The sequence below is a fragment of the Protopterus annectens genome, chromosome 5.part1, assembly GCF_019279795.1.
Source record: "Protopterus annectens isolate FY-2018-M chromosome 5.part1, PAN1.0, whole genome shotgun sequence".
In the NCBI taxonomy this organism is placed as follows: Eukaryota; Metazoa; Chordata; order Ceratodontiformes; family Protopteridae; genus Protopterus; species Protopterus annectens.
In genome coordinates this window covers 751,176,402-751,191,851 of record NC_056736.1, presented here as the reverse complement: position 1 = coordinate 751,191,851, position 15,450 = coordinate 751,176,402, and the positions used below count along the sequence as shown (strand labels likewise).

The following is a 15,450-nucleotide window of genomic DNA, read 5'->3' as shown; positions in this document are numbered from 1 at the left end:
TTGAGTGGCAGAACCATGTGTTGGTTTTATAAAACCTTTTCCCAAATCAGAATTGCTTGAGATTCATCATAACCCGGTGGTGTAAACTTTGGCTTCAGATGATTTTCACTGTTGAAGTGACACCCCTACCTGATGTGCCGAAATGGGAAAAAGGGGTTGTGGATGGATGGATGGATCATTGCTACAATCATTCCATATAATATGACATTGCATGGATCATCATTTCAGTCATTCTATGCATTATGACATTGTAAGGATCAGTGCTGTATTCATTCCATATAATAAGTATTAGCAGGTGAATATCTGTTTTATGACCACATTTCAAGAGAAATATGCATGTGAAGAGTCTATTTACTTACTTGCAGAAGCCGTCAGTCTGAAGCTCTGTTACACAGGGAACACAAGTTATTTTGGCATCTGAAGCATGCAGTAGATTTGTATCATTTTAAATTCATTAGGTGCTGATAGACATACATTTCACAAGAATACTATAAGTACCTGTGGTATGCACACCTGTATAAAGTGACCACTTATGTATACAGTGCTTGGTACTAAAGTCCTTTCTGCTTTAATCCTAGCCATGTTTATGTTTCTTCAAAATGTGTGAAATACAAGATGAAAAGGTGTTAAGATTGTTGGTTGCTCTCAGCTGTGTGTTATACAGAGAGATTTGAAGCCTTGACTACAGTCCAGATGACTTGAGATTTATTAGATGCTTAGGTGCTGGAAGAGCCAGTTAAGGGGAGGAGGAGCCAGCACTGCCCCCTACTCCCACCATCCTGAGGGAGAGAAAAGTGGTCTGTCACCTACTGGGAGAGAAGTGCATGCCATGCAGCATATGGACCAGGAACTTGTATATGGCTCTGCTAAGCTGTGTTCCTGCAGTAGTTTAATGGGACATGGTGTAGTAGGCCTTTTCATCTGCAGATGTACACATTGTCTACCAGGGGATGAGTCAGAGCCAGATGAGGAAAAACTCATGATGGCTGCCTGAATGATGGTTTCCCACAATTGGCTCATGCCACACAGACTGATTAATGGGCCAGCTGTATGCAGAAGGTTGACAGTAAACAGGCACTGGAGGATATAAATATTTGATTTTCAATTGCTTATCTGTGAAGAATCCAAGAGTATAAATAAAAAAGAAGGCATGGTCTGTTTGTGAAGACTAGAATAGTTTTGTGGCTAATGACATTCCTGTGGAGAAACCCACTGCAAAAGTATTCAATATTATGGGTATGTCCACATATGGCTTACTCTGGAGCCATGTTCAGATATAAAAACCTAAACACAGATCCTACAGAAAAGTCATTCAAATGTTGAAGAGACATTTTGAGAAAAAGTCTTTGGTGTCTGAGAAAGATATTTTTAAAGTCAATGCATCCAGCTACCTGATAGAACAGTGATACATTACATTGCTGAATTAACACTGTGATCTGAACTCTGAATATGGCTCAAGTCTGGGTGAAACAAATAAAAACTGGAATTTGCAGTGAAGCTTTCAGAGGAGATGGCTTTTTGAATCAAATTTAATGTTGTCAAAGGCATTTGAGATTGCTTTAAGTAATGAATCCATAGACAAACGTATGTAACAGATGAAAAAAAACACAAGACACATGTTCTATACACCCTTAATTTCCAAATGTGTTTGGATTCAGTCATCTTTTTTCCCCTTTCCTTAATGTTTCCATTTGTTTGTTTGCAATTGTGTCCCTTTTATCACTGGACTGTTCTTTGGAAAAGGGACAGAAGAAGCAGATGTGGCTGCTTTTTCTTGTGTGACAATGTCTGCATATGTATTTATGGAAGAAACATTCCCCCAGCTTTATAAAAACAAAAATTGGAATTTAGGTGATTTTGAACTAAATGGTAATTGTGTATCAGTTCTTGAAAAAGGGTTTTCTTTAATTCCCTCCCTAAAAGGGAATTTAACAAAAGTTTTGATTGATCTTAAGTTATATATTAGAAAGCTAATTTTACATCATATATTGTATGATGTTCTATATTTCTCACAAAAAGATAAGGGGTTCACAAAACACAATACTTACACTGCAGTTTTGCATTTTACTTCACAAGTTTTTAATGTATGTGAAACTAATTTAACATAAAAATTAAATAATGTCAGTAGTTGCAAGTTGTTTTTAATTTGTCTGAAAGAGAAAGGAAAGCTTTACACAATTTAACAGTCAATGAAAATATTTGTGTTATGAATGGATTAGTAATTATAAACACCAATGATTATAAACAAGCTGTTTTTCATGCTTAACAATGTTATAAAGAAGTCACTAATTTTGATATTATTAAAGCTTTTCTGAGATAAGCTACTCAAGGTTATATAGGCTTTAAACTTCAGACTCTTCAAATTAGAGCACAGTAAAATGGCTAGAATTTTTGGTATACCAAAAATTCATAAAGGTAAATCAAAGCCACCTTTCAGACTAGTTGAGGCACCAGATTTTTTAAAACTGAACCCATTTCTGTCTGTTTCTAAATCCCATAGAACACGGACCTGAATTTTGTCTGAGGGACTCCTGACATTTATTGGAACTAATACGAGACTGTAAAGTGCATGACAAGGATAGTTACTTAGTGACAACAGATGTAACAGCATTATGCACTAGTATTCACCGAGAGCAAGGAGTGGAGTATATTAGAAAATACTTAATTACACACACATAAACACAGTTTGTTTACTCCTGGAAATAATTTAGGAAAATTATTACATTTTAAAATAAATGTATCAGATAAAAGGAGTAACCATGGATGCCAGGGTAGCACCTGTATTTGAAACTTAGTGATGGCATGGTGGGAAGAGGAACTTCTAAAACCCATTTTTTATTCAAACATGTATTCTTTTATAAACATTTCATTGGTGAGTTGTTTTATTATTAGGGTGGTACACCAGAAGAACTTGATCTTTTTTTTTTTGTGGATTTAAACAAGAGTACTAACTTTTTGAATTTCATTTTAAACAGTAAGGGTGTAGTTGTTAACTTTTTGGATTTAACAGTCACATTAAATAAAAGTAAAAGGAGGATTTTGAAAGTAAAGTGTTTAGAAAGGGCACTTTTGTTAACAGCTATTTGCACAAAGTCACTACCTAATGCACATGAAAATAAATGTGGTGAAAGGACAATTCATTACAGTAGATTCACTAATAATGATGAAACATATTTAGTAGATGCAAATAATGTAAAAAGGATATTTCTTGAAAGAGGTTATAACACTGAATTTCTAGAGAACGTTATGAGTCAAGTATTACTTTTGAGGCGAAACAAATTTAAACCTATTTTAAAAATGAATAGTACAGCATTAAATGAGAGAAATGTAAAATTATCACACAAATTACAGTGAGCAAAGTAGTTTTAATAGGGTCATTTTCTTAACCAATTTCTCACGACATGGGTAATCAAAGATAATCTTAGCAGATAATTGGAAAATTGTATTGGTTAGCAAAGATTTGTCATACGTTTTTAGGTGCAAGACTTCAGTCACTAGTGACAATGGAAATAGTTTAAAATCAGTTTTAGAGATATATTAGCGACACATCAAACATTTAAGTGTCAGTAAACGAATGTGGGCAAAATGCTATTTTAATTGTAATTCAATTGGTATAGTGTATTTAGCTTCCTGTGAAGCTTGTGATTGTTTTTATGTTGGAAAGGCAATAAGAAAACTTTCAAAAGAATTTATGAACACACCACAGCTATCAAGAAGGATGATTTTAATATCGCCTTAGCTAAACATGCAAAGGAATGTATTAATTTTAAGAAGTTCTCATTTTTTGATTTGGTTACTGTCAGAATTAATACATTTAAGGAAGATTGTAATATACATCTTGAATGTAAAGAAACAATGTCAAATAAGACTGGCAGCAGATAAAAAAATAGGACTAAATGAATATATCAATATGAAATGTTTTTTTATTAGCTCAAAGATTATAAATATATTATATGAATTAGTTTATACCATTTATATGTCTTTAGACACTTGTATATACTTGTACATTTTTGGAGCAGTAGTATCTTTAGTAGTATGATATTTTAGGGCACATCAGTTTAATGGAGTATTTATTTATCTCATTGGTTAGTCTGTCATGTGACTTCTTAGATTTGTATAAAAATGGAAAGTTGTGGATCTTTTTTGTTCTGACGAAGTTCTGATTGAATGAAGAATGAAAACACTTAATTTTTATCCTTGGTTTCCTGGTCTGCTTTACAAGAATGTTTGTGAGCATTTACATTTTTTTGTTTCGTTTGGTTTAAAATATTGAATGTGTCCTTGCATTTTGGAAAAGGGATGGTTTGCATTCTCTTGAACATTGAAATTCATGATCTGATAATATTTTCATTTATTCCTCAACTGTTGAATTTGATCCAGTCCTCTGATCTGACTTGGCCCCTTCTTCCAGATTAAAGAACACTTGAACTCTTGAGCTTCTTCTCCCTTTACCCATAATGCCCTAGTCACCTAACATACCTCAGTCGCATTTACCACCACTAGTTCAGACAGATTGCAAACTTTCGAGTTGTAGGCTTTCCTAAGATCATGAAAGTCTGTGAGTTTAATCTCTGTTTTACTCGTGTACCTTTTTTCTTATCATATTTCTAGTTCTCCTCCCTTTAACTCTTACTTATATTAGTTCCACTTTCATTCTGTGACTGCGAGTGTCTGTATTACACTTGTTGGGATTCTGTCTCTTTTTTGTACTTAACAGCATTCTGTGTCGTCATCGTTGGTAACTCCTTCACTTTACTCGTGTACCTTTTTTCTTATATTTCTAGTTCTCCTCCCTTTAACTCTTTCTTATGTTAGTTCCACTTTCATTCTATAACTGTGAGTGTCTGTATTACACTTGTTGGTGTTCTGTCTTTTTTTGTACTTAGCATTCTGTGTCGTCATCGTTGGTAACTCCTTCACTTTACTCGTGTACCTTTTTTCTTATATTTCTAGTTCTCCTCCCTTTAACTCTTTTTCTTATATTAGTTCCACTTTCATTCTGTGACTGCAAGTGTCTGTATTACACTTGTTGGTGTTCTGTCTCTTTTTGTACTTATCATTCTGTGTCGTCATCGTTGGTAACTCCTTCACTTTACTCGTGTACCTTTTTTCTTATATTTCTAGTTCTCCTCCCTTTAACTCTTTCTTATATTAGTTCCACTTTCATTCTGTGACTGCGAGTGTCTGTATTACACTTGGTGTTCTGTCTGTGTTTTGTACTTAGCATTCTGTGTCGTCATCATTGGTAACTCCTTCACTTTACTCGTGTACCTTTTTTCTTATCATATTTCTAGTTCTCCTCCCTTTAACTCTTTCTTATATTAGTTCCACTTTCATTCTGTGACTGCGAGTGTCTGTATTACACTTGTTGGGATTCTGTCTCTGTTTTGTACTTAACATTCTGTGTCGTCATCGTTGGTAACTCCTTCACTTTACTCGTGTACCTTTTTTCATATATTTCTAGTTCTCCTCCCTTTAACTCTTTCTTATGTTAGTTCCACTTTCATTCTGTGACTGCGAGTGTCTGTATTACACTTGTTGGTGTTCTGTCTCTGTTTTGTACTTAGCATTCTGTGTCGTCATCGTTGGTAACTCCTTCACTTTCCCATTTTCTTCTGTGTCTGACATACTTACATAAACAATGTCAGAAAAGCCCTTAAAAAGTGTGGTGCGTGGCCACAAAATTCCAAACTCTGACGCACATTCTGAACTCGTTTATTGTTTAGAACCGAGACACTTGGATACCGATTGTCACGTTTGTAAGGGATTGAACTCCCATGTTCTAATTGATAGGAAAAACAAGTTAATCTTTGGGGGTTTACTTTGAAATCTTCATGTATAGCTCCTGGGGCTCAAACCCCCAAAAGACTAGAGAAAAAGGGTGATTCCCTTTCCAAGGAATATTGTAAGAGCTCACCAAAACGCTGTTTAACGTCGACTTTGGCTCCAACCTTGGAACCTGCTGTTGAGCAAACAAAAATGTCTTATCCAAATGTGCCAGATCCAAAGTCAAGATCTGACAAATCACCTAGGATCCATTCTCATTCGTTTTTGGAGACTATTAACCTCTAGGCTTCCATCTTCCTTTCTGGAGCAGTCCCCCCATCGATACTCAAGACCTTCATCTACGGCTTCTGCCCTTCAGAATTCATGAGTCTATCTGAAGCAGATGTGGATAGGATGTTGAGGAATTTCCTCAGGATGCAAATACAAATGGGAGTCCCTTCAGATTCGACCCCTTCAGTTCTGGAGTACTTCCTTAGAGCCACACCTCCAGTTATAGCTCCTTCCCCTATCCATGCTTTAGTTTTGGAGCCGTTGAATCTGAAAGCCTTGGAGTCATCTTCCTCGGATCCGGAGATATTAGCATTTTCTGCTCCGATGGTGTCTGAGCTGTCAGACTCCAAGTACTTCAAAGTTGGATGACTCTTGGAGCCAAAACATCAGCACTAGCTATGGGGTATGAGATTTGATTCCAAAGTTGTCAGAGCGGTCTCTTCCCCTCAGATTATCAGCATTGGATAGCTGTGCTCTTACTCCCTCCTTTGGTGATTTCTGTCTTGTCAGATCCATCTGTTTCTGCTTCTCCCAGGCACTCCACGTTTGAGGTAGTGGAGAGAGCTGTCTCTGTACCTACAGTTCAGACAACTCTGTCCTCTCAGTTCTGACCTCCCATTCCCATTCAATTTTGCATTCGGAACCTCAGTCATCCATTCCACTGGGACAGCCAGCCCAAACCAGTCTCCAGGCCACCCAACAGGGTATTGTTATCTCTCTTCCTATAACTCCTTGGAAGACCCCACCAAGGAGGTCCCCCGGAAGAAGAAGGGCAAAAGGAGATGCACTCTCCACAAGAGTCTGTCATTGAGGACACTGATTTTGATAAAGGTGAAGGGTTTCCCTGATCACCACCTGATGATGTCTGATTTGGAGACATTTTAGAACTCCTAAAACAAAGGTGTGATTGGTACCCTGATAACCCTTCCCAAATGTAATCAGTATTTCTGGAGGCCTTCAGGTCTGGCCCATGTACCTCCTGGGTGACTCCACTTACGCTCACTGATAAGCTCATATATTTAGGGGCCACTGCTACAACCATGGCATCAATGGGTACTTCTTTAGTCCAGTATGGTCTGTCTTTAGGTGGTGCCAGGATCCTCTCTGGTCTCTTAGGGTTGACTCAGCTGTGTCTGGTTCCTTCCACACTTGTTGAGAGACTAAATTTGAGATGAATTATTTCGCACATTTAATGAGACTTCAGAGAGATTTGGTCAAAAAGCTTTCCAAATCTGTCTCTGGAACCATATCCTCTGAGGTAGAGAGTGCCGTTTCCACTCAGATGGCTACCCTACAGCCTATTTCAAATTTGTCCATGAGGCTTATCTCCCATGCTGCTTAAGGTACCTCACGGGCGGTGGGTTCAGGCATTTCCATTAGGAGACATGCCTGGATGTGGTGATATGATTTTGCAGAACCCTTCTAATCTTCTGTCAGTGCTCCTTTTGACAAAATCTCATTGTTTGCCGTTAAAGTGAAGGACACACACTCTAGGTATGAACAGGAAGGGAAAACCCTGTCGTGAGCATATTTTTTTTCGACTCTTCACTGGACCTTTTCTAGGAACAAACAAGGACGAAGAAAAATATGGTTCAAGAAATCCCAGGGTCCCTTTCAAGATCATGTGAAAACAGTTTCTCCAGGGGCAGAAGTGGGAATTCAAATGGAAGATGCCATCCCTGCAGCAGAGGGGGTCCGCATAATCAGGGGTCTAGAGATACCTCCTCTGACAGATCCTATCAGTGCTCCTGAAAGGAGGCCTGACTTTCCATCTCTGGAGGCAGTTGGAGGCTGTCTATCCGTGCACCAGAGAGCCTTGCTAAAAATGACAAAAAATGTATGGGTGCAGATGATTATATCCAGAGGTTATATCGTACTGTTTTCCTATACACCCCCATTTGTATCAAAATCCCCGATGTTCCACCAAGAGGGAAGCAGCAGTCCTAGAAATAAACAAGCTGCTAGAAAAGAGTCATCCAGGAGGTCCCCCCAACCAGAGAGAGTCGAGAACGTATTTCTAGATTCTTTTTAGTGACTATAGGGAACTGTCTTGGATCTTGGCAAATCAGTTGGTTCAACAATGCAAAGTTCCAGATGGTCAGAATTCAGTTCCTTCTGCCATTTCCGCACAAGGACGACTGGATGCACTCACTAGATCTTCAGGATGTGTACTGTGGCATTAACATGAACAGACAATCCATATATCTATGCTTATGGCTGGGAGCTAGTCATTACCAGTTCTTTGGTCTCATCACAGCCCCCCATGGTGTTTACCAAATGTATGGTGATAGTTGTAGCTCGCTTGAGACTGTGGGGATTCTGAGCGTTTCCATATCTGGTCGACTGACTATCGGCTATTCCAAACAGGCATCAACTAATTTAAACATGGGACTGCTTACTCCAGCTGTGCTTTCATCTGGGGATATCTGTCAGTTACAATAAATCTCAACTCAATGCTGCTCAAACTCTGGAGTTCATCGGTCCTGTTTTCAATGCAGTCACTCAAATAGTGTCTCTCCCCTTGGTCTCTCTGTCTTGGATTTAAACAGTTAATTTCCAAAAAGATCAGAGTTCTTCTCTTTCAGCCCGTCTGATACTTAAAGCGTTGGGGACCATGTCAGTGGCTGTCGCAGTTGTACTACTGGCAAGTTTCCATATGAAAATCCTTCAATGAACAGTTGCAACTCAGTGCTCTATTATCCAACAACCATTATCCAGTAAAGTCAAAATAAGGAAAGCTTGCAAAAATGACCTCCTCTAGTGGCCGTCCCTTTGTCTTGTCAACCCAAGGCCACTGTGATCACAGATGCCTGTCATATCAGGTGGGAGGGGCACTTCTTGGGAAGGACAGTACAAAGCAAATGCTCCCCAAAAGAGGCCAACACACATCAGTGTCCTAGAGATGAGAGATGTCCTCCTAGAGTTACAGGCCTTCCAAGACACTGTCCCAACCAGGACTATTGTGATTCAGCTGGACAATATGTCAGTGGTCTGGTACAACAACAAACAAGGGGGAAATCAGATCTTACCCTCTTTATGGAAAAGTTGAATAGGGTAATGGGCAATCTCCTGTCATCACTTTCTGATAGCAGCTTTTCCAGGATGATTGCAGACAAGTTAAGCAGGTCTATTTTGATGCCTCATGTGCCATCAGTTGCCATAAAGGTGGTGGAGATGGTGTTCCATCAGTGGGGCCAACCATGCTGCGACCTTTTCACATCTCCCCTCAACAAGTGCAGCAGGTTCTTTGCCCTGATTCCCCCACTAGGAGAATAAACGAGGGATGCTCTACTTCACTACTGGCCCTCAGGTCTCCTTTATACCTAGTCCCTGTTACCCCTCTCCCAAATTTCTTCAAAAAGCTTGTTCATTGAAGAGCACATGCATCCGTACTGGCCATGTCATATCTGTTTTCCATTAATTTGGCCTTCTCTTGTACATCTACCTTGGATTCTGGATCCGACTCCAGATCTTCTGTCTCTTCCTACAGGCATGACTCATTTGGACATTTCAGGTCTCAAGTTGACTGCATGGTTTCTCCAGTTTCATTGATTGTTAGATATCCCAGGGTCTTCCCCCATCTGTCACATTTTGTTATCTTCCATAAAGCTTCCACTAGAAAAATTTACAAAAGTAAATGGAAAAGATTTGTTTCATTGGACACGCAGAAAGAATTTATATCCTTTTCAGCACTGATTTCCAACTTTCATATAGGAGTAAATAATTCTACCTTAGCTTCTACCAAGCTTTGTAAAGCCTTTCCTCAGAGGAACCTACTTACTCAGGCGCCCTTTAAAGGGTCCTCCTCCACATTGGAATCTAAATATTGTACCTCAGGCCTTGACTCAGCCCCACTTTGAACCATCAGCTAAGTCTGAACTGAAGTTTTTGACCTGGAACATTGTTTTCGTAGTTATTAGCTTAAAAAAAAAAAAAAACACTTTATGCATCGCCGCTTTGCTAGGGTTAAAGTATTCCTGGTGCCATAAAGTCCGCTCTTCCAATTTTCCCTTAGAACTAGCCAGTTTTAGTTTTAGCAATCAGATCTGTTTCTTTTTAGCTCAGCACTTGTTTAGAACGCCTAAGCATTAAATAAGCTACAAATTACTACAGCACTCAACTTTCCTCACTTGTCTAGAGGAAAACAGATGTTCATCGTGTTTCACTGTTGCAGTCATTACTCTTGGGTTATCCTGCTGGCAGGCTACCCGCAGTTGGCCAGAATTCCAAAATCTAGGTCCGGCATCGGTTGCTGTCGCCTCTTCCCTGACATCAGTGCACCAGGGGTATAAAGGATGCAGCTGACGCCATTTTCTCCAGTCTTTCTTGCCGCACGGTGCCCGAAGCAAAAGCAGTTCGCAAGTGCCGGTCGGCCGACTCCTGAGATTTTCAAATCCAAATTTCAGAGCCGGAGTCTTCATTAAAGCTAAGTACCCCATTGGGGAAACTTTTTTCTTGCTCCAGACTGGTGTCAGAAAAAGTTAACAATTGTATTTCTTGTGGGAAGCAAATACCTCATAAGGATTTTCACTCTTACTGTATTCCTTGCCTAGGCCCTGATCACAATGTTGCTAGCTGTCGGTTTTGTGGTAGATTTAACCAACGCACTATCAAGCGTCTGTTTGATTTTGCATTTCATTACTTTGGCTGAAGATTTAATTATATAATGCTGTCAGACCAGCCAACAACCGGAGTTTACAAAAAATGCAAGGACAAGAAAAAGGATAGGCATCCGAGGTCCAAAACCGGCGATGAAGCCTCTGCTAGGCCATTCACCGGTTCTCAGTGAGGCGCTTTCGCAGCCCCTGGCGCCCGCTACCTTAGAGCCACAGGCCACTTCTGACTCCCACGTGGAGCCAACTGGGCCTCTGGATACTCAAGGTATTGGACACTTGGAAATCATTCCCTCAGATGGGTCCGGAGCCGCTGAGCAGGCATCGGCTTCTGAGGGTGTTTTCAGACCTACACAACTATATATTAAGCCTTCTTCAGCTTCAAAGACTAAAGCAGCTCTAAAGACAAAGAAACGAGTACAGCATTCTCCTACTCAGACTTCCATGCCTAAAAAACAGATGCTCAGAATGGCCGAAGACCTAATTACTTTGATCAGGGGCTCCCATCCCCCTCCTGATAAGAGGCCTAGGCAAGAGACCGAGTATGATTCTTCTGAACAGGTTTCTATTTCCACTGATTCCTCTTCTGAACAGGATTACTCCATGCTTCCCTATGAGGATTCTGATGCTGAAGAATCCATTCCTTCAGCCTCTCCTCCTGAGGATTATTCTTTTGGGGAAACCCTGCATACCATTAGGGAGCATTTCCACTGGGAGAGCCAAGATTATTCTGAATCTAAGAAAAGGCTCAGAGACTTTCTGCTTCTTCCTCAGCACAGACCCCTTGCTATACCACCTGTTCTAGACATTGTAGATGATGTATTTTCAGAGTCCAGCCTTTCCCCTGACTCTTTACTCCCTGCACCTGCTAAGCCAGACAGATACTACAGGGTAACAAACAAATTATAAAGAACACGACCCAAAGCTGAAGACGTTCTCACCAAAAAGACATCCAATAGTAGAGTACAAAAAATGAGAACAGTCACCACGAACAACACTCTTGAGTAGGCAAATTCCAAAGTAGTCACAGTTCAAACAATCATTTCCACGATAAAGATATAGAAAATCTTTTATTTGGACCAAGGATGAGCGCTTTCGCATAGTTAGACTATGCTTCATCAGATACAATAATATAACAATGCTAGAGCAAATAAATAGCCCAGCTTTTGGCGGGCTCATTAAACCAAACCTTAATTACCTCTTAATGAGATTCAGCTCATCATGACATTTGAACTAATTTAAAAACAAACACACTATTTCTACACTTCATTACTAAAAATCGGCACATGACATTACAAAGCATTACTAGAATTTTGTTGGAAAACAAGACACAGCAAAGTTCAGGCAATCATTAAAAATGAAGACTGTAAAAACATACTGCAAAAATGCTCGTTCATTAGAGTTGCTAGACAAAAACGCTGACTTCAAAGCGTACATTATTCCCTTGCAGTCTACAACGCTTGCTTACTCTTGATTATGTAAACGGATGTTTCCACAATACTCATAGTCTTATAAAATATATGCCTAAGAATTCCATACCTTGATTGTCCAGAATTCTAAAAGAAGTAAGTCCTTACTCATAATTCCATCCACGGGGTAAACTTCACTAAAAAGACATTAACATGTTGTCAACTCCATTCTGAGCTAAACCTCACTCCATTAAGCTAGGTGACGTCACATGTCTTAGATACTCTACAAGGAGTGCATCCTACTCTGAAAGTTGTCCCCGGTCCTAGTGCAAGACACTTTAATTCGCACACTAAAGAAGACAAAGTAAACACTACAGTGTTCATGTGCATACGATCTTGCAGATCATAGGAATCTTGTTAATATTGCATAAACATATGGACAATTCCTACTTTTTAAGCCATACTTATATGGAAAATATATTACAAGACCCTTTAATTTGCATACTAAAAAAGACACAATAAACACTACGATATTTGTGTGCATACGATCTCGCATATCAGAAAGATCTTGCTAATATTATAAAATTATGTGAACAATTCCTACTTATTAGACTATAGTTATGAAGAAAAAATATATCGTGATGGGTATACAAGATAAGGAGAAATGAAGCCAGAATCATTCAAGGCATGTATTATTGATGTTCCGTTTATATACCGGAGACAATCCATGAAGCCTCTATGGGTCTCATTCACTATCTTGTATAACTGGGTATGGCATACTGCAATGTGCTTGTTCAAACTTAGGATAAGCACAAAAACATTATTAAGTTGAACTATATAGAATCATCAATTACATTGTATATTTTATATTTAAAAAATTGACAAAAAATTCCATAAGTCAATATGATATTTGTACCAATACCTCACTTCAAAAACATGTATATAAAATATTTTTACATAAAAAATATATATAATAATATCTAAAACATGTAAATATATATCCTTAACCGAAAAAATATATATATATATATATATATATAAATAATATTGTGTGAACATATATATATATATAGCAGCATAAGGGTACATGATACCGGTGCGCACCTAATTCTATATTGAAAAATCGATATTAATACTATATGACAATATTACAGCATTCAAGGCAACTAATCTTGCCCTACATTAGGCTAAAGACATATTGCCCTAACAAATTCTTAATCTTGCACCTTGACAATAGATTGATACACGATCAAAAATCTGTACAGTAATCTATATATACACTTAAAGTAAAACCTCATTATAACAAAACTATGCCCTTACAATATACATACTACCATATTATTATATAAGAGTATATACACAGCCATACATAGTATTGTAAAGTATATACTATGTTATTTAACCAAAACAGTCATCAGATGGTGCAAACCATAATACCAAAAACAAATTTTCAAAGATGCAAACTAACCATGTCATTAAGTACTCATGCATCAAAACTTATGTAGAACTGTAAGTAACTAAAAGGCACACACCCATGAGCTGCAAGTCTACATAATATGACCTAGTGCTCAGTAGTGTCCCCATGATCACTATTAGATAGTATGGTATTATAAATTCCTCAAATGTCATGTAGTATACTACTACTTCATCTACGTTCAATCAGCACAGGTTTTAAGGAGATGGAACTATTCAGCCCTGGTGGAATGTGTGCCGCTAACTTCAGTATCCAATGTAGTTCTACCCTAGCCAATTTTTGTTCAATACTACCTCCTCTTAAAGTTGGAATAATTATATCCAGGACCCTAAATACAAATGAGTGAGAGGGGTACTCATTCACATGCCTGGCCAATGCATTTGTAACTTCATGTTTACGGATCTCGTAAAGATGATCATAGATACGGTCCCTTAATCTTCTCTTAGTTAGACCCACATAAAATGCTGTACAAAGAGAACAGGTGGCCAGGTAAATCACATTCTTGGTATTACAGTCAGCATAATATATAGGTCTAAAGACAAGATTCATACTCGGATGTTGGTAGATCTGTACCCTACTTATACTGTTACACCTGGGACAGTCTAGACAAAGTGCGTTCCCTCTCACTAAGTCCCTAGTATTAAATTGGTGGACTTTTACATGTAACCTGTCGGTCATTACAGAGCTGCCTTTTAAGATTTTTACTATTACTATAGCAAAAAGTTGGTGTGGGGCCTACAATATTATTGATCTCCTTGTTAACTGTAAGAACATTCCAATGTTTCCTTATCACACTCCTGACCCTCTCCACCTCATTAGTAAATTTAATAACATAACTCAGCCTCCTTCCATGAATATTGGGGCCAGAGGTAGTTTCCATCATACATACTCGGATTAGAAAACCCTGAATGGACATCATGTTCTAGGTCACCAATAATTTCATTCCTCACTCTTTTAACCATATTCATATCATACCCCCTATCTCTGAATAGAGATTCCATAATGCTGGCTTCTTTCAAAAGATCATCTCTGTGTTGACAGAGTCTAGACACTCTAATGAATTGACTGGTAACTATGCCTTTAAAAGTGTATGCTGGGTGCATACTATCTGGTGCCAATAACGCATTTTTCCATACAGTTTTTCTGTATATCTTAGTGACAACCTTACCTTCTTCTGTCAATCTGAGTGTGACGTCAAGGAAATTAACTTCATAACGTGAGGTCTCTACAGTGAACTTCAGGAAATCAGTTGTGGTTTGTAGATGACTAAGGAAGTGATGGAAACTATCAGCCGTACCTTCCCATATTATAAGTATGTCATCTACAAACCGTTTATAATATCTTATGAATCTAAAAGATTCATGGGTGAAGAGAAACAACCTTTCCCACCAGTGTACCACCAAGTTAGCATAAGTATTGGCACAGGGGGTGCCCATGGCAACCCCCCATGCCTGTAAATAATACTCATTCTCAAATATGAACACATTGTTGTTAAGAACTAAGTCAAGTAGCTGAGCTATCAGTATTATTATATCATTAGAGAATTGTGTTTCTTTATGCAAAAGCTCTCTGATATACTGTAACCCTATATCATTAGGGATCGAAGTAAAGAGCTTCTCTACATCCATGGTTATAAGCAAATATTCTGTGTCCCTCATTTCTAATTGTAGGTCCTTGAGGCTATCTATAAGTTGGTAGGTGTCACTAAGGATGGTATCACAGTTGTTCACTACTGGATGTAGGAGGCTCTCCAAAAAGATAGATATATGGGCAGTCACCCACCCTTCTCCCGCTACTATGGGCCTCATCGGGATGGGCCAAGTCTCTTTATGGATCTTAGGGAGACCCTTCACAATGGGAATAACTGGGTCAGATACTAGTAGATATTCATACATTT

The 15,450-nt window shown here is 38.6% G+C and overlaps 1 protein-coding gene across 3 annotated transcripts in view; it reads left to right on the top strand.

Annotated features, from left to right (window-relative positions):
• PAAF1 (proteasomal ATPase associated factor 1) overlaps positions 1-15,450 on the top strand; it is a 577,308-nt gene that overhangs the window by 523,468 nt on the left and 38,390 nt on the right. The window lies entirely within an intron of this gene.